The sequence below is a fragment of the Notamacropus eugenii genome, chromosome 2, assembly GCF_028372415.1.
Source record: "Notamacropus eugenii isolate mMacEug1 chromosome 2, mMacEug1.pri_v2, whole genome shotgun sequence".
In the NCBI taxonomy this organism is placed as follows: domain Eukaryota; kingdom Metazoa; phylum Chordata; class Mammalia; order Diprotodontia; family Macropodidae; genus Notamacropus; species Notamacropus eugenii.
Window position 1 is genome coordinate 420,564,785 of NC_092873.1, and position 27,701 is coordinate 420,592,485.

At 37.2% G+C, this 27,701-nt stretch overlaps 1 protein-coding gene across 4 annotated transcripts in view; it reads left to right on the forward strand.

Moving 5' to 3' along the window:
- ESRRG (estrogen related receptor gamma) overlaps positions 1 to 27,701 on the forward strand; it is a 686,396-nt gene that overhangs the window by 240,473 nt on the left and 418,222 nt on the right. For all 4 annotated transcript variants that reach the window (XM_072647831.1, XM_072647828.1, XM_072647830.1 and 1 more), the window contains exon 3: positions 2,281 to 2,343. The gene's annotated coding sequence lies outside the window, so the exon portion shown is untranslated. The remainder of the gene's footprint in view (positions 1 to 2,280; positions 2,344 to 27,701) is intronic.

Here is a 27,701-nt window from a genome sequence, read left to right on the forward strand (position 1 = left end):
CACTGAATACCATATTTCACCTCATAATTGCCCCAGATTTTATGACAATTTCTTTACAAAAACATGATTTGCAACCATTATGTGAAGCTTTTTAAAGAAAAAATGTGTCGGTATTACTTAAAAATGATTTATTACTAAACTGTGGTGCAATATTAAGATGTATAGACTGCTTGTGAATATACGTAAAATTGAATACTGACAATGTGTGTGCGCTGAGAATTCTACGCTTATGGAAGCAATCCACGAGAGAGAAATGTGTATCCGTATGTCACTGGTGAATATATTGCTGCTTGACTTACCTTTTAAGCTGCGTGCTGAGCAGAATTGTACCATGTGACAATTACGCAATGAAAGGATAGAAACCAATTTTTGGACTCAAAACAAAACAAAACAACCAGGGTGTGACAAGTATGTGGTGGCTGCCATCTAAATAGTTAGGGCTTGAGACTGGGGAGAAATCCATTCATTATGGAGAGAAAAAAATGAACTTTGCCCAGAACTATTGAGCACAAAGGAAATAAGAGACTCAGCCAATGTTAAAGGTTCTGCTCTCTCTGCCTTATTTGTGTGTATGGCACAACGTGCACACCAAAGAGAGAGAATGCTAGTTTCATGGCCACGTAGTCTCATTCCTAATGTTCTTCCTGGGCAGATAGCCATATAAATGTTCATATTGACTTTATTTAGAATTATCAAACTAATAACTGATGATAATGAATTCCTCTCTTTCATTTGGAAGTTATAAAGTGAACAGAGAAGCTTGAAAAAGTTTACAAGCCTAAGTTATACACATACACACACACACACACACACACACACACACACACACACATGAAATACTGTGAACAGAGACACAAAACAAATGGTTATCAAAACAAATGAAACCTAGGCAGCATGCAGTGGTCAGGGAGAGTAGAGTGTCCCCAGTAGACAGCGCAGGGGAATGCTTGAAAGGATAATTTTCTGGAAAGTCCACGTTTGAAGTGATGTCATCCTTTTCATTCTCTCAACTCAATTGCTTCTCTGAAGCTCATTCTATCCATTCTGATGTGGAGCAAAAATGTTACATCAAAGGTTAATGCTTGAATGTAGGCTGAAAGAGAGAGGCAAAGAGAGAAAGAGAGAGTGGGGCACACACGTACAGAGAGACCGACAGAGGGAGAGCACAGGGAAAGGGAGAATCACAAGTACTAAAAGTTCTTAAAAGTAAAAGATAAAGGAAAATAACAGTCTTCCTCCCCTGACAGATAGTTCAAAAGGTAGCCCAGAGTTTGGATCTGAACTGTCACATTGCATACCAATGAGGATACTGTCTCTCTATGTTTCTTTTCAAAGCTTTTGATGTTGCCTTATGTGGGAAAGGGCATGTGGTATGATCAGCACGTCTAGTCCATAAGACATAGTCAGACTCCTGATCTATAGAAAATAGCCCTTGCTGATTTCTTCTCTCATTGTTACCTTCGTACGGTTAACAATGATGTTTTCCCCAAACCTCCTTCTGAGACTATCTTGAGCTGATCTGCCCTTACCTCCTGAGATGATACCATATGGGAACAGAAGTTCGTATTTCTTTTTACAAAGGGAATACAGATCTAGATTTAGAAAACAACAACAAATTGTATCGACTCTTATTTGGATTTGGAGATTGGGTTGACGTAAACCTTTGTAGTGATTGTAAATGGATAGAAGGGGCTGGAGGGGTAGGAGGAAAAATACATTTGTTCTCCTGAGCAAAGGCAAAAGGAAGGGGATATGGCTACAATGTTCCAACATATTCTAGTTTCTACAGCCATGCCAGGGATAAGGAGAAGGCAGGATAACCATAATGCAACTAGATATTCTGTAGAGCACTTCTGAGCAAGGACTGTGTGACCACTTGTCGAGTATATCGCTGTTATAGAGGGGATCTTCTTTCAGGTTATGCATTGGACAAGGTTCCTTCCCACTCAGGAAGTCTGTGAGTCTGTGTGATTCTCCATTGCCATGATCTCTGAATTCTTAGACATTTTTAAAAAGTATAAGTTCACAGTTCCCTGCTATATACAGAAGAAAGCAGAACACTTCTTAGTCCTGTGGCTCTGAAAGACAGTTTCAATCTCCAGAGCCAGCCTGGGAGAATTGGAGCAAATATGTAATAATGCTGAGTGAAACAATATGTTTACTAGTGGGAATTTGAGGGAAGCACAAATATGGGGTTTATTATGTGCAATCAGGCACACCTATTCCATAGGTGATGGTGGTAAGGACTGACTATTTCTTATGTCTTCTCTTTGTTTACAGTTTTTTAGGAAGCCTTATAATATTCAGAAGAGGATAGAGAAGGAGACTCTCAGAGCTGAAAGGGTGAGTTTATGTCAGTTTCCTGATGACTTCGTTCTTATCTTTTCTGTCTGTAAAGTTGCAACCATCCACCTGACAGATTACATTTGTGCATTTATAGACAAGTTGTCTGCTATAGTTCTATCACCAGTACTTGCTTGGTGGTACACCAAGAGTGAAAAATACAGGCAATGACAAACTGAGAGAAACTTGCAAGAGAGTTTGGAACATATTACCTTGTTGGTATACACACAAAGGGTTAAGGTTCAAGAATGTACTCTAAACTAAGTGTGGCATTTTGGAGAGAAAAGTTTTGTTCTGAGTCTTTAAAAACAACTGAAAATTATACTAGATTACTAGTTACTCTTACTTCATATATATATTTACATTTTACTTTTATTGAGAAAGGTTGGAAAGTTTAGAAAATTACAGTGCCATTCATGACTTAGGAAATTACCTGGGGAAATTATATGGTAAAAAAGTGAATATATGAGTATAGTTTAATTAGACTCATGTAATGAAACCCATTTAATAATTAGTACCAAATATGGGGCTGTGATGTTGGGGTCAGGTGCATACAAAAATGCGTTTCTAAAACTAATGTAGCCCCAGACCCCAAATGATTCCGAGGCCATTTTTGCTACTTTCTGTGTTTGTTGTGCTGTTTTGTGCTATCAGCTATCCAAAACCTTACTTCTGATCCCTTAGCAGTATATCTCTTTTATACAAAAGATATGTGAACTCATAGGCAAAAAGCCTTTGGTTATGGCAGAATATGAAGGTAAATAACAAACAGTAAACTTTCTCTCTACATACTCGCAAAAAATGGTAGCCACTTTCTATAACTCTAGACAGCTATACTCATATCCCTTTTATTCCCTCTGCTTCCTCTCCGCAGTAGGAGGACACTCAGTTAAGACTGATGGCACTGATGGAGAAACTGAAGACCTGAAGCTACTTAGCTCTTGAGTTTCTTTCTCTTGAGTCCCAAGGTTGATGACAAATGATGTTTTGAGGCCTGAGACCAAGCCATAAAACTGGATGTAATGACTGGGCCACATAATGTAGTCTGTGTCTTATGACTCTTTTGCTGGTTTCTGTCATCTGTTAAATCTTATGGCTCATATGGCTTTCTTCTAAGTCCTTATCCTTGTGTGCTTTCTCCATGGAACTGCCTTTTCCTTCCTAGTTAGTACTCACCCTCTCTCCTTTATGTAGTGACCCCTTAACATGATCTCAAAATCTAGGCACAGGGCACCTTAGGGGTCTCATGTCCCAAGACTTTCTCCAATGAGCAATAACTCTGCCTATGTCAGAATTTCAGAGAAACTACAGCTTGGAGAAGTTCGGATTTTTAAAAGTTTGAAGTAGGGACAGAGACAGCCCACCTATATTGTACAAATAATAACAAAATTAGTATTTTTCCTCAGGAAATATTAAAAATAGTTTATTAATTTCTTGTTTAATAACTAAGATTAAGACTCATACTTTTGCTTGATAGTTTATTCATTTTATCTTTTAAAAATAGAAAAATCCATAAAAATAAAAGGATGGGAAGAGAAAAGCAAGCAAAAATGGAGAATGAGTCCGACATTAAAACTTAAGTTGATTTTTCTATCTTTATTTGACCAGGACCTGTGAAAGAGAGCTTATTCAGTGTTTTTTAGAATATTATCATTGTTTATGGAGAAATATGTACTACTGTAGTGTATTGGTATCAATGTAACAATAGAAGATTTATCCTAGTTCTTCTCTTCTTTCTCCATTTGGTACCACCATGGGCCTTAAAAGCCTACATTAAAAAAAAAAAGTCTAAACTTTTTCTCATCCTCAGACACATTATTTCCCTATGTTAATTTAGGTTGCTTTACCTCCTGGTTCATAGTGTGGAGAATCTTTTAAAATTTTTATGTTCTTTGTAGTCAGTGTTTAAAAAAAAAAGATGATCAACTGAAAGCAAGATCTGGCACAAATAGAAATATTAAAGCGAATAATGTTCCCCAGCACATTCCTTAGCACAGTGAGAAGACAAATTCTATAATAACATTGCAGAATTTAGGAAAGTTCACCTCTTGGTTTGCAATAATTATAATGATAGTCATGGTTATAGATTACAATTCAGACAGTAGCCAATAGTAGGTACATAGTAAACATTTGTGGAATTTAATTAATATTTGATATTAGTCATTGAAGACCCTGTGTGTAGATCTATTATAGGTTCCTTAAGTGCTTGTAAAAAAAAAGAAGAAAGAAAAAAGATAGAAAGAGTTTTAATGATAGATGGTATCATCTTTGACCTGCCATCTTGGAACTTCTAAGACAAATATCACAAAACTGACAGCTACATATAAAGCATAGCTAAAGACACTATATATATATGTGTATATATGTATATATATATACATATATACACATATATATATGTTGAAGTAAATACCTGTCTGTATTTTGGATTTCACATAAGTGCTACTTAATATTATAAGCTCTGAGAAGGTAATGGCCCTGCCTTTTTCACGTGTCTTACAGCATGCAGCATAATGAATTTTATAGCAAACAGTATAGTATAAGCTGATATCTGATAACAGGAAAAATCTTGTTACATGTAATCAGTGATGAACAATTGGTCTCACTTTAAATGTGGAAAGCAGTGCTATCCTGGTCTTCTGATACTGACATTATAATGGAGTTATGTATACATGAATTGATGGTGGCTTGTTCATTATAAACCCCAAATTCTCATCTTCTGTTCAGTCTGGTGACTTCTGCTGAATTAATGAGAATTATATCAGTAGTGCCAAGCATGTGTTAGCATAGGTTAGTGAAAGTTTCAAGGAAGATGTCTGTGACAGATTTTCCTTTAATTCATTGGAGCACTTGTAATAAAGCTAATGAATGGAAAGAGCTACACATTTTCAATTAGTAGCATATATCGAAATCTTAAAAACAATTAGTGGTTGAAATAGTTTATAGTTATTTTAAAATGCTATTTCCATTTTGTAAGGCTCTTCATGGAGTTTGCTTTGGCATCGGGCCATTTTGAGAAGGAAGAAGAGAGAGAGAAAAAAGCCTTGATTCCAGATACATGTGTATTTTCATAGTTTTTTTTTTTCAGTTTAGTGTAATAATGTGTGCTTTTACTGCTCAGGTTTCAGCAAACCTGAATTTCTGATCCTTATGCAGTACAGTTTTCTTTATCTGGCCCCAAAGCTCAAGTCTGTTCAGACTCTTTGCTGTATAAACTGCTCAAAAAACAAGCTTTCTCCAGCATCTCCATGGGAGAATAAAGCTCATCTCTTCAGAATTGTAAGCTTGTTGAACAGACCCAGTTTGGTGGTTCATATGAGATGGTTACCCAGCATATTTGGCTGCTCAGCTCCTCTCTCAGTGAAAGGTGCTGAGATTACATGGCCAGATTATCTATATTTGTGTAAGTAAGGGTTGACCCTATTCAACTAAAAAATAATTATTAAATGATTACTGTGTGCTGGACATTATCCTGGGTTCTGAAGGAGAACATGATAAAATTCTTCTGCCCTCATGGAGTTTGTATTATAGTAGAGGGATATACAACAATCAGAGTAGTTATCATTTAAAAATTATTCATAAGTTTATTAGAGAAGCACAAACACAAAAAATCCTAATATGATTCTGTGAGGTTGAATGGAATTCTCATTTCTTTTCTATCCGTATAGCGTTTAATATAAATTTCAGAGAAAATGTAAAGTAATATTTTCAATAAAGTGTTTTTCACATTGTAAGAGAAAATGAATAAGGTGAAAGCTTAATGCTGAGCCTTTTAAATAGCACTCCTTGTGATTTATTATTCTCCTTGGGATTTTAGTCACAGTCTTAAAAACTTCATAAAAAAAAAGAAAAAAAGGAGACTTTTTCCTATGGGCTAGTTTTAACATGCAGCTAGAGTGATGAATTTGTACAGAGCATTTGGACAGGGTAATCTTGATTCTCTGTGACTTATGTCCTTGAGAGTAAGATTGTGAACAGGAAACAGCAAAAAGTTGAAAGCGAGTACTGTAATATGCTAAGGAATATCATACTGCTCTCCCAATTAGTTGCAAGCCTTGGGTTACGGGGTTCTGGCAACATGTCAATTTATTTTATTTTTTTATATATTCTACTTCAGGGAGGTTTCTCTCTCATTTATTGTCATTTGTATCCACACTGGCAAACCACATGTCTCTAAGACTTTAATATGGTCTAATAATATTTGGGAGTCCTTTTGAGAAGAAAATCCAATCGTTCAACGAAGGAGGTAGAAGGTGGAAGAGAAGAACTTATTCCTTGGATGTTCAAGGCAGCTAACTATACTGAAAGAGAATTAACGTGGCCAGCATGCACCACACATGCTCATCTTGAAGCAGGCTCACAAACTGCAGCACAGCCCGCCATTCCTCTACAACGGTTTCTCGGTTCCAGCAGTTTGATCACAAATGCAGCATCTCCCCTCCGAATGCTGTGCAGGTTGATAAAACAGTTGCCGAGCCGGAATCCCTAAAGAAATTATTAATTATCTGGTTAATGTGCATCAGGCTGTGGGAGTGTGAGATTAATCACCAGCGCTGGGATGAGTTGCTGAAGTGGATTTTGGTTTTTTGTCTCCTGTCACTCGGTAATGGCTTTTCCTTCCTTCACCATCAGGTGAACAGGTGCGGAGATGCTGTATTTTCATTTTCCTGGAGTTAGGAACAGCCGGTGGCCAGGAGATGCCTTTTTCTCAGTCCTGCTGCATGAGCAGTTTACAACATGGAGTGTGCTACCTACTCAAAATGTTCCAGCTGTAGGAGATTCTCTTAACATGACAGGCTCTATCTCAACCTTCTCTGGGTTGAGTAGGAACACACCCAGACTAATGCGCGCGCGTGTGTGTGTGTGTGTGTACCTGTTCACATAAACATAAATACATACATACCCACCCACAAAAAAAAAAAAGACTTTAAGTATCTACTGTGTTGCTGGATGCTATAAAGCAGAGATCTAGGAATTTGATTTTCAAAAAAGATTTTAATTACTATATTTTAAATATAGTTGGTTTGCTGGGTGTGGTAGTACATGCTTGTATCTGGGTGTCTGAATTCAGTTTGGTCTTAATATAGTGAGTCTTCAGGAGTGCAAGGCCAGCAGATTGCCCAAGGAAGGGTGAGCTGTCCCTGCTTCAAACTTCATATAACTACAAGTGATGGGATGGGTCCAGGACTTGCATCTACATTCTCCAGCCTAGGTGAGATAGGACAACCTACTCTAAAATACACACATGCATACTCATGTCTCTGTGTGTATATGCGTACTATGTGTACGTGTGTACATATATATATATACACACATACACGTATCTCTATATGATCTCTGTATATGTTTATAATGTGTATACATGCACAATATATACATTATATTTTTGTGTGTATATAACACAAACACAGAATGTTTCAAAAGTCTTAGTGCAGTTTAAAGCCTTAGGAGATTAAGTTTAAAGATTTTTGCAACCCCCACCACATTAAGACTTTTAGGACACTGGGTGTATGTGTGTACATGCATATGTATGTATACAATTGATTTCCTTTGTATCATATACAATAATATATTTCATTTTTGCATTTAAAAATATTCTGCAAAGGGGTTCATATGCTTCACTAGACTATGATAGGAGTCTATGACAACAAAAAAAAGTTAAGACTCTTCTATGAAGGAAAAATTTCTCAGGTGTTTTGTTGATTCATTTTATTCCTGAAATAGAAGTTCTTTTCCTCCATGTATAGGGAAAAGAGATGGCTCATGGTTGTTCCTCTTAAAGAAAAAAAAAGAAAGAAGGGGTAAGGAAGAATTTGTCATCTCTCACTTCATGGTTTGTGGTATAATATTGAATACTGACTTCTTGCTTTCTCCCCTTTTCTCTTTTATATCCAAATTTAAGGAAGTAGTTTTGTTCAAGTTGGTCTCCAATGTGTGTCATAATCTCTCCATTAAGATAAGTTTGTTTCTAGAGTGTTAATCTTTATGAGAACAAGTCTGACTTGGACTTTATGGAATAAGTAGTAAGGAGGGTTGGATGATAAGCATTGAATGAAGAGGTGCCAGGCAAGGTATCACAGAATCCACAGAATAGTCAGGAGATGGTGATTTAAGGACAAGTTTCACTGGTCGATGGAAGCAATATTTCCTACTCTCCTTTTTCACTGAGAAAAGACAAAGTAATCATGGTCTATGTAGCATGAGTCACCAGTGATGCAGCTCACTGTAGTTCAGGATGGGCTTCCCAGGATCTGAATTAATGTCCTAAAAATATCCTGCATTCTCTGGCCAGTTCTTCTTCTTCTTCTTCTTTCCATTTTGGAATGTTCCTAAGGCCCTCCAGGTGCAGATGTTTGGGATATATACATATATGAGTGTATGTGTATATGTGTGTGTGTACATATATATATATATACACGTAGACATATACATATATGTGTTCTTGTACTCATTTGCATTTACCAAGTTTGATCAAATCAGTTATTCTGTCAGATTGGATAAATAGCAATGAGTTCACAACCTCAGTCCTATAGACCTTGGAAATATATTTAAGACCCGGAGTGAAAGCCAGTCTGAATTAGTGAAAAGTTCAAATTGCAGATTTTTGAAAGACATGCAGTTTTAGGACTTTCAAATATAAATATTGTGACTAAGGCTTCTTGTGCTAATAAAAAGCATTTTTTTAACCCTAGCAAATAAACTGGATTGCTGAACTTGTCTACCCTCTTCTGTTTTAATGTCTAGGCCTAAGAAGTCTTTCATGGCGGAGATACATTCTGCCTGCTAAAATCTTCCTCTTCTTTCAAGGTCCAGCTTAAGTGCTACCCCCTTCCTGAACTATTTCCCTTTATCTGCTGCCAGAAAGCCTCATCTTGTATACCAATTTGTCTAGACCCCTACTGGGTCCTTATTACAGTCATATCTATTTGAAAACATGTCTTTCTTTCCTGCCCTTCTTTCCCTTATTAGATCCTAAATGCCTTTGAGATCTGGGACTGTGTTGTTTTCATCTTTGAAGAAAAACTTCCTAGGATAGTGGCTTACACATAGTAGTTGCTTAATAGAATTCATTTCAATAGTTACATTGAATGGAATAGTTCATTGAATATTAAAGTAAAAGTTTAACTCTGCCTTAATGAACAAATCAAAGCCATTTCTAATTAGCATCTAATTGCACCTACTGTTCTTCTATCCTTAAAACACACACAGTTGTTTCCTTAAGTAGATTAAACAAGTCCCTTGTGTGACAGTTATGCTCTGGACCTTTCTCCCAGACCCCATGAGGGATTTGTGGGGTATCTTTCTTTCTCACCCTCCCTTCCTCCTTATATATTTTCTCTCTCTCTCTATTTCTCTCTCTCTCTCTCTCTCTCTCTCTCTCTCTCTCTCTCTCTCTCTCTCTCTCTCTCTCTCTCTCTCATTAGTTTAAGCCACCTGCTGTGTCCCCCACCATTTTAGGAACTCGTGATTACCCCACCTCTTCCATTTGAACACTTGTTAGTTGCCTTTAACAAAGACATATTTACCTCATAGCTATAGCAAGAACAAATATACAAGCATTTCCCCTAATACTTTTGGAGCATTCTCTCCTCTGTACACCTCAGTCTCTGAGGAATTAGGCTTAAAGTTTAGCACAGTTGCTAAATAGTATTGGTCCTACCAAGTTCCCGTTTCTGCTGGTTGAATCCTTATATCAGCTTCTGTTGATATGGGCTCAGAAAGTCATTCCTAAGGGTCCTTTGGTTCCTTGGAGCATTGACTCTGGGCTGGCAGCAATACCTGGCTTGGATTTTGACTTCTAGATACCTGTGATTTGCTCTCCTGTGTTTAGAGACTTCACTCTATATACCTAGCATGGAAAAGAATGAATGAAAAAGTCAAGAACTCTGGCCTATTTCTTGGGGGCTTGTAAGATTAATGTAGCATTAATGGGGGGGGGAGAGTTAAAGGTCTTCCCCACCCATTACTAGGCCTCAGACACCTTTTGAGGTGAGGTTTTGCTTTGGGACTTAATTTTTTGGAAGAAGGTTTGTGTGCCACATGAAACTCTGGGCAGTCATTTTAAGAAGACTCTGGCTTTGAAAACCTAGATGCTGGTGCTTCTCTCTGCTAATGACGTATGTATTGTCTATGGTCAGACTGTTGGAAGCCCTGTGTAGTGGTCGTTCTATTTGTAATTTCTGCTTATAATTTCTGTTTGTTTTTCCTCTGAAGTTCAAGGTGCTGACTTTTTTCTCCTGAATTAAGATGCACTTGATTAAAGTGATTGTTGACCCCTCAAAAGTTGCCTTTCCTTTTAGAAAAGCAGAACTAAGCACTTGTACAGCAGGCCCTCCTGTGTACGCCGGGGTCCCTGCTGATACAGGGCTATACAACCTTAGAAGAGAGGAAGGCCTGAAGGTCGTTCATGTTATAGAGGCCATGAGTGAAAGGAGTCACCACACCCTCTCATCTGGTTGGGAATCAGCTGGCCAGAATTGATTCAGACCTTTATCAAAGTGCTAAAAGTTCTGGCTACTCAGTTAAAAAAGCATCTTCCCAAACCCAGCTAACTAACTGGAGTTACAGAATATGTACATATGCACAATGGACTCTCCAAGTCATTTCCTTTTCATGTCATCATGATTCTCCCAGAAGCCATCATCCCAGAATCCCCTATGAGGTCACTGCATTTGCAAGATCCCCGTTATATCTATGCTTATAGAATTTACAAAGTGAACTTCAAGTCAAGTGGAATTATCACAAATTATGAATTATTGAATTCTGAATTAATGAAAATTTCCTTTATGTAAGGAGATGATCTTCTCAAAACCATATCAGAAGTAGCATTGTCGCAGATAATTTACTGTGTTGTGGCTTTTGCACAATGTTTGACACACAGTACGTGCTTAATAAATGTTTCTTAACTGGTTGAGTGGATAGCTGCTAATTTCATTATAGATGAAGAAATTATGGGGGAAGGGGAAGAGAATGACAATTCATTTGCAAATAGCCCAATTCTATATCTCTTCTCTGCTGCATATTAGGATTTTAGAAACCTTTTATTCTCCGGGGTCTTTGCAGTGACATAAAACTCTAAATCTCCATTCCTGCTTGAAAATTTGGGGGGCATATAATGCCACATAAAACTCATTTGTGTTTCAAAAATCCTTGCAACCTAATAATCGTTCTGCTGTAGCAGCTGTGCGGAATGTGGGGGACGAAGTGGGAGGGAGGTGGTTCACATGAAGCAGTGTTCTAGGCTTCACTGTTTAGAACCTGCATCTGTGTTGTCTGGGCTGCTGCCCTCCCTAGGACTTCTTGAGCTCTTACTGATAAGTAAAACCAAAATTCCTTTTTCAATTTAGCAGTTCCCAAGAAAGATGAAAAAATAAAGGGGAGGGAAGAAATATAGGAGGGGGGATAATATTTTTAAGGAAAAAAGGAAACTGTTGCTGTTTATAAAGGACAATTAGTATGCATTTTCTTGACTATTTAATATTCTTACATTGAATTTAAAGAATAGAGAACATAGCATGTAAACTAAAGTTGAATAAAAGTTAGGATTAAGCCAGTTGTCTCTTCTAATTTGCACTTCATCTACTCTGTAATAGTCATGTTAGTCTGCAGGTGGATGTTTTCAAGCATATAAATTGTAGTATAAAAGATCTGTGAGAAATATACCTATAGAAATATACATATGTAGGGTATACTCATCAAAAGAATTGAAGAATTAAATTCTACTGATGATGGAAAATGATTTTGAATGCTACATTAGATCCTCAAGGTATTTGCATTTGCTTTGTCCTCTCCCTTTTCCTCTTCTTCCTCTTTTTCCTCCTGTCTCCTTATCTCCTCTCAACTCTCTTCCTCCTACAAACAAATCCCCAAGTTCAAGCAACAAAATTTGATCTCATGCAAATTTACCTGGGGTAATTTTTTTGTAAAATAATTAGTGACTGATAGTGAAATGTTTTCTCTGTTTAGGAGAATAGTGACATTGTGCACTTTGGGGTAGATTGGTATTCAATGCAGTTTAAGTTATGAGCCAGCATGACTTAGTTGACAGAGACCTGATCTCTAAACCTGGATCACCTAGATTCATGTCCCTTCTCAAACACATATTAGCTGTACAACCCTGGACAAGTCACTTAATCTCTCAGTGGCTCTAGGCAACTCTCTAGGACTATAAGTTGCAGAGGAACTGCCAAACTGTACTGGTGGTGGGTGTTTCTTCACCTTAGAGTTCCTTGTACCAATAAATAATAAGCTTAGTACTGATCTCTAATTTAATTAAGACATCTGTAATCCCCCAAACCTAAAGACCTGAGCAGAAATATCCTAACTCTTAAATGAATTCAACCTGTCTTCTCCAAGATGCTTCTCATTTTTCCTGGGTGGACTTTTCTCTCTGAAGAATCACTGAGCTGTTTCCCAAATATACTAGTTCAAATCACCTTAGAAGGAATTTTGATGGTATAAAACAAGAAACATTTATTAAATACCTCAGTGCTATATTGATAAGATCTGTTACCATTAATGTCACTTTTTTTTCAGAGTACTGTGCTTAGTCTTGGAGGAGATATAAAGTTTAGATAATTCCCTGCCTTCCAGAAGCTTACAGTCTCCTAATAAGACAACAGCTATACTTTCAATGTTCTGTTCCCTGCTGTTCCCTCTAGTATGGTAAATGGAAGATCAGGAATAAAATATTGCTTTAAACTGGTACCACCTTTTCCCTTTGCCCTCCCTACTCCAACAGTCATAGGCTTCCTTTTGCATAAATGTATTTGAACAACAATAACTGATGTTTTATATATAGCCTTTTGTAGTTTGGATTCCTTTTCTCCCCTAAGCCTCAGAACAACCTTGTAAAAGGAAATATTACAGGTATTATTATCTCCATTTTATAGATGAGAAAGTATAGACTAAAAGAGGTCATGACCTCTCTTGGTCACACAGCTGATGGAAGGGTACTTCAGGCACCATAGGCTCCATAGTGATGTGATATGGCACTTATCACACAGTAGCATATATTATATTCCAGTCTTCTATGGTCTGAGAGGTCATTTACACAGATATTGATAAAGTAATATACAGAGATAGTAAAATTAAAGACCAAATAAATAATTTGTCACATTTCTTGAAGTATATAAAAAAGAATACTATTATATATAGATACTTTTATAGAAATAAAAATTTGTGCCATGAAGTTGGCATCTAGTCCTAGGTTCTGTATTACAATTGGTATTCATAAGTGTTTATTTGTTGAATGACAATATTCCATAGCTAGTTGTGACTGGAATGACTTTTGGCTGATGAAGTTCTTTGCATTTATTTTTTATTTAGTCTAGTAAAGAGAAGACTTTCTTCCTAAGTACAATTTAAATCTCTCAAGAACCTTCTCTAATTTCCTCATTTCATGCTTCAGCTCTGAGCAGGGATGTTGAGATCATCCCCAGCAGCTGGAGATGGTCAGAGAGAGGGGGAAATCTACTCCTCTCCATCCCTAATGCCATCCACTTTTCTGTTGAGAGACCCACCAGTTGAAAAGCATTCACCACGGTGATACCCCAAGTGACAACAATACAGAGTTCACATTGATAGAATACTCCACTACTTAAAGTGCATTCCAATCTAAATTTCCCTTGCTGAAAATGAAATCACAGTATCAGAGAATCTGACAGTCAGAAAGAAACCTACGTGACAGTCAGAAAGAAACCTACGTGACAGTTAGTGTAACCCATGTGTGAAAGGTGGTAGGTGTGAGCCTGCTTCATCATTTGGCAATCAGCTGCAAAGAAGATTTGGAATAAAGGATGTCATCAAATCAATGTTTGGTCAAAAAGTGAGACAAGCTGGTCATATAGCCAGAGTAGGGAAATATATGCAGACAGCCTGTGAGCTTCATTGACATTCTTACAATGTCAGTATAAGTTGTGGAATGCCCCCAGTATATTGAATACACTTTCTGTGGCAGATTTATGGGAGGATGTGAACAAGAGTTGTATAAGATTTTTTGTTCAGTCATGTGTGATTCTTCATGACCCCATCTGGGTTTGTTTTTGGAGGGGGGGGTGGGGCAGAGATACTAGAATGGTTTGCTATTTCCTTCTCCAGCTTATTTTACAGATGAGGAAACTGAAGCAAACAGAGTTAAGTGACTCAATCAGGGTCACACAGCTAGTAAGTGTCTGAGGCTGCATTTGAATTTATGAATGTGAGTCTTCCTGATTCCAAGCCCAGTGATCTATCTACCGTGCCATCTAACTGTCCTGAGAGGCACAGGATGGGCGAGTATACATCATTTGTGATCTGCATCACAGGAAGGAACATCCAAATAGGTGAGATCAGAGAGCCATTTGAGTGAGGAGAATGCTAAATATCTTTGGGACTCTGAAAGAAAACTATATAAGTGGTGGTAAAAGCCATAGCTTTTCCCCCCTTAAACCAAGGAGACTATGCACCCCATATTTATGCCTTAGTGGTCTCCATTTCTATTTGACACCACTGGACTTGAGGTTATTGAAACCTTACAGTTCTTGGCTTTCTCTTTTTCCCTATGCACAAGAAAGAGGCCATTTCTTTACCATCCCAATCCATCCCTTTGCTCTCTCTGTTCCAAATGCACTTCTGTGGGCTTAATTCACAGAATTTTAAAGTTAGAAGGAACCTCACAGGCTATGTTGTCATAGCCTAATCATAGAATCAGGAAGTAGAACCCAGGAAATGTGGTATTGGTGAATTAAATATGGTTTTGTGTAGTCTAGCTCTGGCTTACTGCCATTTATAAGCCTAGTTTTTGTTTGTTATTTTTGTTATTTGTTTCTTTTGTTTTGGATCAATAAACTGGTGATTGTTAAATTTGAGCTGTAAGAATAAACATTCTAGAAATTTATTTCATTTGCAACACAACACCTTTAATATACTTCCAACTTATACTATTCTTAGAGTTATTATTTGAGCTCTATGAGTCTGGGATATAGTTAAGTGTTCGTGGAGCTCTTTCCAGTGTACACTTTGATATTTAAAGTATAGAGATATAGCAAATGAATTATGATTACCTGGGAGCTCCTAGTGTACCTGAAGAGAAGCTGCCTAGGTTTAGAGTTCCATTATATAGCCTTCCCTTCTTTTTCTCCTTAAAGCATCAAAGCCATTATGACTTGGGGCCATTAGTCACAACATAGATCTTTTGATGAATTTTGTATTTGTGGAATGGGGGGAAAGGGAGGAGAGAAGGAGATCATATACAAAGCTTTATGTTGTTAAAATTTTGTAAAGTTCTGACTCCTTTGTGTACTGTCAGAATTCTTTTTAAGAGACCCAAACTAAAGTATTTCAGACTACATATACACACACACACACACGTGTGTGCACATACACACAATGTAATTATGCTCAGTTCCATAACTTAGGAAACTTTAAGATGTCAAGATTTTGAATGTGAGCTTGAGTAGACAATGACTGTTCCTCCCAAATGAATCAACAAGCCTGATATATTGACATGTAAGTATTGAGATCTTTGTATGTCTCTGATGTAACACTCAAGTATCTAGAACTGTGGGCTGTCAGCTGGAAGACACTGCTGCATTGCTGGGGATAAACTAGTTTCTTTCCTTTGACATTTTTTGATATCTTTTGATTATTAAGGGCTGGAATTGAGTGAAAAGAATACTTATGGGACTCTTATGTGTCTTATTCCTTAGATCTAATGAGGAAGTTTGGGTGCTTAATGACTTCTAATTCAGAAGAGAAAATAAAAATAGACTGTGCTAGGCAAGACTTCCATGCCATATGGGAAGGATAGAAGAGATGGTAGGAAAAAGTCCTAAGTAGAAAGTGCATTTCCCATAAACAAGTTAGGTCAAATACTCTTGCATTGACCTCAGTTGATAAAGTAATAAGTTTTTGCCCCCAAAATATCTGCATTCAGGGTCCTGACATATTTTAGGCAACTGTGACTACTAGCCTCTCCAATCTTCTGGATGGATTCACTGACTTCTGCCATTCTCATTGATCTTCTTATGGTAAAGACAAAATTTTCCTGCCTCCTTGTAAGCTCTCAGTGTATGAAGTAGGCATAGTTGTGTGTGCACACAAAAGAATGATAGGTCACCAGTAGAGTTCACAGTCCTACAGCTTCAGCCCTAGCTCATTTATAGTGGCAATTCAGAAGACATCCCCTGGAATCTAGAAAAAGAAATAGGTTACCTGCTTTCCTTCTCAGTGGCATTCATCAGAGGGAAGCTGATAACTCTCACCTGTTTAGATGGCTTTAGATGATTTGCTTTTCAAGGATAAAAACAGTGAGTTAAGGAGCAAAATTAAAAGCCCACTGTCATAAATCTGCCTCTGTTAAATAATAGCTTAAGGGTTATAAGTAACAGAAATACTGTTCACATTACATGTTACAATCCAGAGTTAATGAGAATATTCCTTAAGACAATATATTTCAGATATACCTGGGAGTGCTACTAATGAATGTGGTTAAGGACTCATGTGGAAGCAAAATGAGAGTAAATAAATTGGAGCTAGTTTATGGTTAAACCTAGTGTGAACTAAGCCACAGGGTTCAGCTGAATTTGATTCTCAGTTCTGGCACTAACTTGTCCAAAGTCCTAGGAAAGTTTATTAACCTTTCATTGCCTTTTATGAGCAATCTTTGACTTCAAGATTCTGAACGTAGAAAGCCTTATACGGAAAATGTGTGCTTCTCCCCACAAAAAAAAAAAAAAGAAAAGAAAAGAAAAGAAAAAAGAAAACCCTTGTCTCCTTCCTCTTCCTCCAGATTCCAAAATCTTTATTCCTGACTGTTGTATCCCCTTTCAGAACTATTCTCTTGCCCTCTAAATCCATCAGATTAAAGTCAGGCTAGTAACACTCTCTTCTAGGGTAAAGGGAAGCCTTGGTGTCAGTGGTTCAGTCTCCTCTTACCACAGAGCTGAAGCTGGTAGGGATACAATCATGTTGCATAAATTGAAAGTTAGAATGCATTTTCCCATAGAAAGTCTGCTATTTATATGGCTAGGTTCAATAGTATTATTAATGTGAAATTTCAGCAACATCGTGACTTACCTGGGAGTTTATCTTGGAACTGAACCATCATCTTTAGCAGTGTTCTTCACTTGCAAATGACTTATAATTCAGCTAAAGAAAAGAGAATGTTTTTCCCTCCTTGGGGTACTAGTAGATTAGTTTATGGAGCCCCCCCCAATTTTAATGATTTTTTTAAGGAGTGACTAAAGATGAATAGTAAATCTCTTGGATTGTATAAGGAAATAAACATGCCCGGTGATACTAGGGAAATTTGAACCCTGTGTCCGGTGATAACCATACTAAGTTTAGTAGTGATTGTTGGAGTTAGGGGTGGGGCACAGGAGGGAAATCTATTTCACTTTTTAAAAAATCAAATAAACAATTAAATGAATGCATTCTTCAACTCATACCAAAAGAAAAGGGAATTATTTTTTGTGAACTGAGGTAATATGACCCTAAAATGACTGTTAATAGTAACATCTTTTATTTGGGATGAATTAAGGTTATTTGACACATCTGAGCCTTGAAAGAACTTCATTCACTTTGCCTCTTGCTCTCTATCCCCACCCCACCCGTTTCTGCTCCCTTGCTGATCTTGCACTTGGAGGTTTGATTATATCTCATCGTTTTACACTTTGCTGGGAAAAGCCTATGTAAATGGGCTGTAACTAAGGCTTTTGTGAATTGCATTCATTAACTTTTTTTTTCAGTGCTTATGCTCTTATCACCCTAAGAAAGGAGAGCTCAACAAAAATGATGTGCAGCATCCCAAGCCCTTTTAAAAAGCAAGGTAGGGTACAGACACTGCACATTCATGCAGCCTCTATTTGGCAGCTCTGGAAACAATTAATTTGTGTATGGTCTAGGGCTAGGCTCCTGCTCTCCAAACCCCACTTCTACCTCTTCCATGTCTTTCTAGAGTTACTTGACAGACCTCACATTCTCCCGCCACTGATGACAGCAGAAGCAAACATGAAAGCCCATCTTAAACTCTCTTAGTCTCCTGCCATGGAAAATGTCCTTTCATCTTCTCCGATGTTCCCCAACATGGCAACAAGCATGGCTCTGCAACAGATGCAATTCTTTCTGGGTCTCTAGGTAACATTTTAACCTGTGTAATGTTCACAGCACAGCATCTTAAGTAATATTCCAGGAAATACGCTGCTGCTTGTTAAAAAGGATAGGACCCCAGAGATGCCTTTAAATATGCCTGTAAAGTGAGAGGTGCCAAGAGAAAGATAATATGGCTGATTATAGTTATTTACCTTACATTTTCATTCGCCTTTAACTGGGTGTAATTTAGGGGCATGAAATCTCTTATTGGAAGTGTATTTGCATTAAGCAGCTCTAAGCAACCATGAAAGTGCAGAAACTGAAAAATTGACAGACTGGGTTCCTAGAATCCCAAAGTAGCATTTTTGTAATAGGCATACAAACAAATCGAATAAACATGTTTTGCTTCAACGATTTAAAGAATATGGTCTTTGGAGTAATTTGTCTTTTTTTAACTATCATTTCTAACCTTTTCATTGCCTATCTCTAGTTTGCAGCTCTTCCTAACAATCTGCGGCAATTTCCAAACCAGCTGTTGGTGTTCCATAGCTTTGTGCTTTTGTTTAGATTTCCATGAGCTATCAAATCGGTCTATAAAGGGGATTACCTGGATGGTGTTGTTTCCCCAGGTTGGCATTGAGTACCGGGTCTGTTTTTTTCCAAGACGGTTTGTTTTATACCAAGTAGGTCTGAAACATTGCCATGAACCTAAATCATGTAGTTCATTCTAAGTATAAAGGAGCTGCTTCCTTTGACATGACCCAATTCCTTCTCCCCAAATGATAGTAATAAACTGAATTTCGGATCTGTTGAAAGTTTAGCCTTGTAGGGTTTTTGGGGTTTTTTTTAGGAATGAGCAAACTTTAAAATCCACTTCTTCTATGAGGAAAATTTGCTCCTATTATATTTAGCCCTTGATCAAGAAAATAAATAATAGGCCTTAATCAAGTCTTTCAAAATTTTTTATCCCTTAGAAATGATTTTTTAAAAGTTTAAAAAATCCAAAGTGTGATGCAAAAGGGGAAAGAGAAAAGTTTCATATATACTTGAGATCTTGAAATCACTAATTTGAGACAGAATAAAGATCTTGTTCCTAATGGCAGTAGTCAGTTGGGTCTTGTTGCCACATTATTTAGACCCTTGACTTTAGCCTAGTAGTGAGAAATTGCCAGCTTCCAAGTTTATTTAAAAATAAGCTTCCCAGTATAGTATGATCTCCTTTCTTTGATTTTTTTGCTCTCTCCTCTCCCAATATAATAAATTTCATTAACATTTGTCAGACCACATTTAATGAATGTTTTCTGTAATATATTTGTCTTCAGGAGGGACATTGACTTTAATCCTGTCTCTGCCAGAGAACTGATCTTAGCCCTCTACTCTGTTTAGGTCTTGTCAAGGAAGAATATTCATATCCTTCAAAGGATAATTGTAGCTCCTGATTAAAAGAAAGCCAGAATTCCTCAGAGGGGACTATGATATTTTAACTGGCCCTCCCATTTCTTTCCCATCAATATAGACCCAAAAAATCTTTTTAAAAAATTTATGTCATTTTTATCCCTTAGAAACACTGAAAAATAAGTTTAAATAAAAGTCAGAATAATGCAACTTGGAGTCATTGAAGAAAGAGGTAAAGAGAAAAGTTTCATATATACTTGAGATCTCTTTTGTTTCTATTTCCTAGGTTTTTTGATCATGATATATGTCATTATTTATCAAAACATGTAATAATAACAGCTAGCATTTACATAGTGCTTTAAGATTTCCACAGTGCTTTACAAATATCTCTTTTGATCCTCACAACGGCTATGGGAAGTAGGTAGTATTACTGTCCCCTTTTATAGATGGAAACTGAGACAAGCAGAAGGTAAGTGACTTGCCCAGGATCACACCGCCAGTAAGTGTGTGAGGCTGGATTTGATCTCAGGTCCTCCTGACTTCAATCCTCTATCTATTGTGCTACCTAGCTGCCTCTTAAAAAGACTGATGAATGTTCATTAAGCTTTGTGCACCTACTTTGAAATTAATGATATGTATTTTTAAAAGTAGATAATGTAAGACAAAAAGTGTTTAGAAATGTTTCCATCAATGTTTGGAAATAAATGCCAGGCACCTTTTGTTTTTCTAATCTAGACAACAGGATATGTTCTACAGAGGACTTTAAAAAATGTAACAAGAAATTGTTTAAAAGATTTTAAAAGGATTTTTAAAAGCAATATAGGCACGAAAAATATACCTGAGGAAGACAATCACATTTTCCAGTATAAGTACAGCCTTTTGAAGCCACTTAACTTTCTAAATTTGGCCTATTAATTGCTAGAGACAGGTATTGGTAGATATAATAAAGATGTAACAAATAACTAAATAAATCAGAGCTGTACCCAGACTTTTAAAAGATATATTTTAGAAAAAAAAATTTAATTAATAGAGATTTTGTTGTCAGGCTAAAACTGACTAAAAATAAACAGCTGTACAGTACTTCATTAAAGCTGCCTGCTTGGAGTGATTTTCCCATTGATTAGTCTCAGGGCTAATGCTGGTTCATTCCTCATTTCATTGCTAATTAACATCAGCTCTGCTCCTGACCACTTGACCGAACTCTGTATGTGAACATGGGCTGCTTTGGCAAGTAATAGTTTACCACCCCCTCCATCCCCCCAGCTCTTGCCTCCTTCTTCTTAGAAAAGACTGGGGGTTGGGGGGTGAACGCCATAGCTCAAATAGCCTTCAAATCTTAATCTTTGCTTTTTTTTTACTCTGGAAAAAAAAAAGCAAACTTAAAAGACATATTAAACCTAAGCCAAGGGTAATAAACACAGCTCACTATACACAAGAGTTTGATTGAGGGGCTGTGTAAATACACATGATGAGCTCAGGCTACCATAGGAATTGGCAGACTAGACTCCTCTGTCAGTCGTGTTGATTCAGGCAGACTCTTCCTTGATGTTAGCAGTGCAAATTACCTGACCCAGGGGCCTATGACCCAGGGCCTTTAAGGAAAAGAAGCCTTTGGATGTAGGGCACTTGACTTTTCAAGACCCAGAGTCCTCAGGTTCTCTGAGTCTGCTTAATGGAGTACAGAGGTAGAGATTAGGAAACTGTAGTTAGCCTGGCTTTGTCAAGCAGATCATATATTATGATGGAAACAACGTATTCAAGTTGACATCTCAGTCTTTGCTACAGTTTGAATCAAATGAAAGAGTAGCTAGCATGGATATATAGTGCTTTACAGTTTACTAAGGATTATACATATTATCTTATTTGATGGTTTATTAGGTCAAAAAATTGAAGCAGACCAATATCATGGGATGGTTTCTCCTATGCTCCATATTTTGGTTTCAATTTCTCGTCATAGAATTTTTTTTTTAAATCCAGTAAAGCGTTTTGCATTCAAATTCTGGAAAATCCTGATTATCTTTTATTCCTACATTTTGCCACATTGGTATCTTGTAGCGTAACTGTAAAGCTGGCCGACATTCCTCAAATTCGTCCTTTAGGTGTAATCATTGGACAAGAAGCTTATCCAGGTCACAGTTCCGAATGCCTTGTTTTAGTCCCCCCCTTTAGTCATTTTCTTTGCCACTTAACTTTTATTAGTCTTTGGCTATAACATTTTGTGATATGATTATCAGTATCATGCCTTAACTTCTTATTTTTACTGCAGCTAATATTTAGTCATAAAAAAAAGCCCAACATAGCAAGATAAATGAAATTTGTAAGTCCATTCCCAGACACGGATGCAAAGAATTAAAAGATGTTGTTGGACTTGGATTCCTCCCTTAAGCACATAACAATGGGAAAAATATTTAATTCTTCAGATGTGCTCACTGTGATAGCTAAAATCTGTTATAGTGTTATTATTATGTTTGTCCTTCATTTTCGAAGAGGATCATGACATCAGGGAGATGATGACATGATTTGCAGTTGACTTTGATTTGAGAGAGGGAGGGCTGGGCAAGATCACCAGCCTCCCTTTCTCCTCCAGAGCCATCTGGATTCAGTGACCAGATATTCATAAGGATGACTGGAGATGGTCCAGAAGCAATGGGAAACCCTGGCCCTTTTAGGCTAAGGACTTTTCAGGTACTTACTTAGAATGAGGTAAGGCCCATTCAGTGAATAGGCCTTTTTAAGAAGGGAGTCAAGGGATGGACCCTTTAATTAGAAAAATAGGGAAAAAAATTAAGCTGGGAGGGGAAGACTGTCAGGGTTGTTGTTCCAAAGAGAAACAGCTACCATTGACATTCACTCAAAGCCAGGAGAGCCCAGAATAGAACTGTTACATGGTGCTTGGGCTGGGACCTATTGTGGTCCAATCTATGAGCTTCAGAGTGACTGGGTTTAAGGTGTTGAGAGAGAGAGACAGAGAGAGAGAGAGAGAGAGAGAGAGAGAGAGAGAGAGAGAGAGAGAGAGAGATTGACTCTATAGAGTGATTTGGCCATTTAAACCAAATAGATATGATTAGGTGGCAAAGTTGAGTCAGAAAACCTGAATTCAGACACTAACTGTATGATCTTGGGCAAATCACTTAACACATGTCAGTTTCCCCATCTGTAAAATGGGGATAATAATAGCATCTATCCGTCAGGATTGTTGTAAGGATCAAATGAGATAAAAATTGTAAAGCACTTATTACAATGCCTAGTACGTAGTAAGCATTATATGAAGGTTAGCTATTATTATTAAATTTAATTTTTTTCAGTCTCTTGCTCTTTAATAAATCCAAAGTGACTCAAAGAATTAAAAAAGCTTGTAATATACTTGTTTGTGTTTGTGTCTCTGTGTGTGTATCCGTCCCAGTCTTCCAACCTACACATCCTTTTTGAGTTTTTAAACTCCCACCTCCTGCTTAAGGGGAATGGAAGAAGTTAAAGTATTCCTTTATAACCTTTAGTTATCATAACTAAAGTTTCCCTATTGCCCTTTCTCTCAAATAGGCCCCAGCTTTACCTTCCCCTGGTGGTAGTAATTTATACATTTTTTATAAAGCCCTTAGGGAACCCTCAGGATAGAAGGTACCTGGCAGGGCTCTTGTTTAAATTCTGGACCCCAAGGGAAAAATTCAGAAAGGTCCCCCTTAACCTTTGTTAACTGCAAAGTAAACAGATCACCAACAGAGAAGGTCTCCTTCCTTTTTGGGCAATCCTGGGAAGTTGGGACTTCTTTCCTGGGTCATATTTATAGCTGATGTACAATATTTTCAGCATTTATCTGGATGTTACCCATGAGGCTTTCTAAGGAGACTGCAGTAAGAGGAGATGCCTTTATATGACTTTAATAAACCAACAGCGAATCCTGATTGAAATGACACCATTTTTAATCATGAGGTTTTTTTTCCTACTCTAGTATCTCCTGTTCACTCTAGAATCTTTTTTTTTTTCATTTAACCTGTCAGTGAAGGACACCACCTTTCAGTAGTTGAGCATCTAGGAAACTTTACTGAAGGCTGATTGCTAAATTTGCCCCAAATTTGTGATGACAACATCACTATTTCTGCATCCCTCTCTGGAATAGAACTGGATGAAGTGAGAGTCGTTCATGGCAGTTACCACACTTAGAATGACTATCTGAAACAGAGAAAGATTCTATAATCAGTAATATAAGTCAGCCACCTATTATGAACATTTCTTTTTTCTAAGGAAAGAATTTCCTATTGAGGTTCTAGAGAAAAATAAGTTTCATTAGTTGAGCGTCAAAGAGAGATACAGCAACAGGATTGATTGTAATAAGCCTCTCCTTTTTACCGAAAATCCATTACTTTTTGAGCTATTAAGTGATGAAAGGGATTAGGAGAATAAAAAAATCTAATAAAGATGATAACAGTGGAGCATTTTGTGAAATTTGCATGTGAATTTATAACATTATAATCTATTGGAAGACAGCGTTGTTCAGCAGAAGGGGGAAAATGTACCATACATATAGGGATAAAAAATGCAACAGCAGAGTTTCTGTCCAGGAAACCTTTTTTTTTCCATATGGATGTCCATATGTTTTATCACGGAATCCATATTTTTGGCCTTGATACCCATATGTTAGCTTTTTCCCCAAATAAAATAGTGCAATTATTCTCTATTATTTCTTCTTTCCTAGAAGGTAATACTTTAGGGTTTCAGGGAAAAGTAAATAGACTGTTTCGCATACCTAGGATATAGGCATAAAAAAATCAATGCCTTGGGGAAGATTTCTATTTTTAAAAACAGTACAGTTCATTTTTGGTGTTTGTGCAGTATGCCAGAGTGAGAGAACCTCACAGGTTGAAATTTCCTGGCATAGAAAAGCTTTTTCAAGCAGGTTCACTAATATGTACCATCTTTGATGTGGGAGTAAGACATTTTGAGGAAAGGCTGAGTAGAGCTCTGACCACAGGACTGCTATCATTCTCTCAAGGACACTGACACAGTACTCATCTCAGCAGCTTCAATAAGTCAGATCCAAGATATAGCTGTCAACAGGGCAAGACCTTAAGTATGTTTTTCATATATGTCTCAAAGAAAGTTAATGCTAGTACCAAAAAGGAAATATTAATAACTGATGAATTGGGATAGAAATGCAGAAGATTTTTGTTACCTCTTTGTTCATAAAAAGCATTGATTATTGTGATATGAGAAAAGGGTGACTTTTGTAGTATGGAGGAGAAGAGCTAGGTCTTCATGTGTATATTGGAGATAATAATAGCACCTACCTCTAGGTTGCTGTGAGGACAAAATGAGATAATGTTTGTAAAGTGCTTTAAAAACCTTAAAGTTCCTTATAAATGGTAGCTATTATTGGCAGTAGTATATGACTTGAAGGAAGATAATTTGGCTTATAGTTTGGATTTAAAAAGTCTGAGTACAAGATTATTTTATAACAGCAGTTGCTTCATGTAGGCCAACAAGAACAATCGGTACAAACTGAACATGTCCTAATAATCTTCGTGCCTTCAAGTTCTTACAGAATCTTATATTGGGTATGCATGCTATGTTTTCCATCTAATGCAATTAAAGCCAAGCCTAGTAAAGAGTGACATTTTGTTTTAGGACCACATTATAATCTGTATGCCCATGGCCTTTTGATAAGTGTCCCAGCTGGAAGACAAAGGGATATTTTACAATTTCAGCTGAGGAGTGATTTCAGTCATCATCTATGCTATATCATCTCACTGAGAAATATATATTAGCAAATATATTTATATTTTCAGTACTAGGCACCTGTAAGTCACCAAATCAAAGGAAAAGGTCAACAAGAACTCAGAAAATGGCCTTCTTCCTTGATAATATGGAATAAATATTGAATGGCTATGGAATTGTGATTTTGTATTGCTTTTCTAGAAACAAGGGGAATTATCGGACAATACTATGAAACATTGATCAGTAATAATTGTACTTGTCCTCCAGAAGTCAATAAAGCAAGATAAAGTAGGCATCCAGAAAATTCACAACTCAACTCCTAAAACAAATCATCTTGCCTCAAAGAAAAGAAATTGACTTTGTGGTTAAAAACTTCCTCAGTGTGTTTTGAAGTATGCCATCTTGCCTTTGTCAAAATCTTCTGAGCTTAATATAAAAAATTGGAATAATGCCTTACTAGTCTACTCTGAATCCTCCACTAGTGCAGTAGAATAGTTGCTGGGTATAAGCAGAAAATCATATGACAGTTTGATAATAAGCTGTTGACATTACCCTTCCCCAAGGAAGGAACTCGAGGGAGAGTTTATAATAGTGGATTCTCTATGACCCAAACTGAACGATCTGGGGAGGTGCCTTGCCCAATCAAAAGCACATAAAGAAGTTTTAAAAGCATTGGGAGCACAGATGATTGATCCCTCTCTAGAGACTTGCATAAAGTAAACTTACACATGAAATCTTAGGCTTTTTCAAAATCCAGTTATTTTCTGTAGAAGTTAATTATCCAGGAAGGGAGAAATTCCTCGATAAATCCTTGATCTTAAGAAATTGATGTACCTCATTTGAGAAGGTTTCAAATATCAGTCATTTTCAATCCTATACGACCTCCTTTGGTCCCAGGCAAGGGCAACAGTGAGTGTCTACGTTTCATCATCTGGAGGACATTTGATTGACAGGATGCTGAATTGCGCTCAGCGATGAAGGCTACTGCAGTGTGCCTAGCGTGTGCAGAAACCCTTTACGTGGACCATTTCCCAGGCATTTTGGCTTCAAAATTGTGCCTCAGCAGCCTTCTCAGAATTGTCCAGTCAGTGCATGTATCAGTGCCACCTCTGCTGGATATCTCTCAGTGTGAAGAGTCAGCATTCTGACCTCCCTCCCACCAAACCAGGAAGATGTCAGCAATCTTTTGCTTATTATATTCCTAGCAAAACATGCTGAGATAACTCTCTAAGTTCTCAGGGTGTAACTTCAGCTAGTAGGCAAAGGAAGTAAAAGTTCACTCTTCTCCCTTGATCCAAACATTTTTAATGCTGAAATCATGCCCTTTCCCTTTTTCTCCTTCGGAGGATCAGGATGCGAGTTGGAGCTTATTTTAAGATTCTTCAGGACAGCATTTCATTCTTTTGACTGTTGTATTCTTTACCACATTACCTCACCACATTAGCCCTTGTATCTCCCTCTGATGGCATCTAGTTTCCATTCCATTCACAGTAGCCATGGATCATATCTCTGATCCACTTAGAAACACAGTGATCTCTACCCCTGAGAATACAAACGCTTTCTCAGTCAAATGTATTGATCTATAGGGCTCTATTTCTGGATTTCCATTCACTCAACTTGATGTTTGGGATGTTGGATACTCCTTTCAGCGGAAAGAGTTAACCTGGGTTTTGGGAACTACATAAGGGACATTACTATTACATTCAGAGAAAGCAAAAGTGTTTTAAACAAACAAAATGTAAGATTCCAGTCTACGTTAATTTGTTTAGATTCTGATTTACCTAATTGGGGAAACTAGAGAGACTAAACAGAGTTTTTTAAGTCTTTATTCTACAATCATTAATATGAAATTGATTATAGTAAGGTCAAACATACGGGAATAGGTTTCTGGTTGTAAAATGAGGGGAAAAAAATTGTAGGAAACCTTCCTTAAATGCCTGAGGGCCCTATCCTTGACACTTATCAATTTTTTCTTTATACTCTTTCCTATTTACCTAGATTTGATTATTTTTTTCTATGTAGTTCATTGCCAATCAAGTAATCAGTCAATGAGCATTTATTACCATATTCTAGGCACTGTGCTAAGCAGCTGAGGATACAAAGACAAAAATCATAGTCCTAACGCTCAAGGAGCTTGTATTCAAATATAGACAACATGTACATTTATGAGTACATGCATA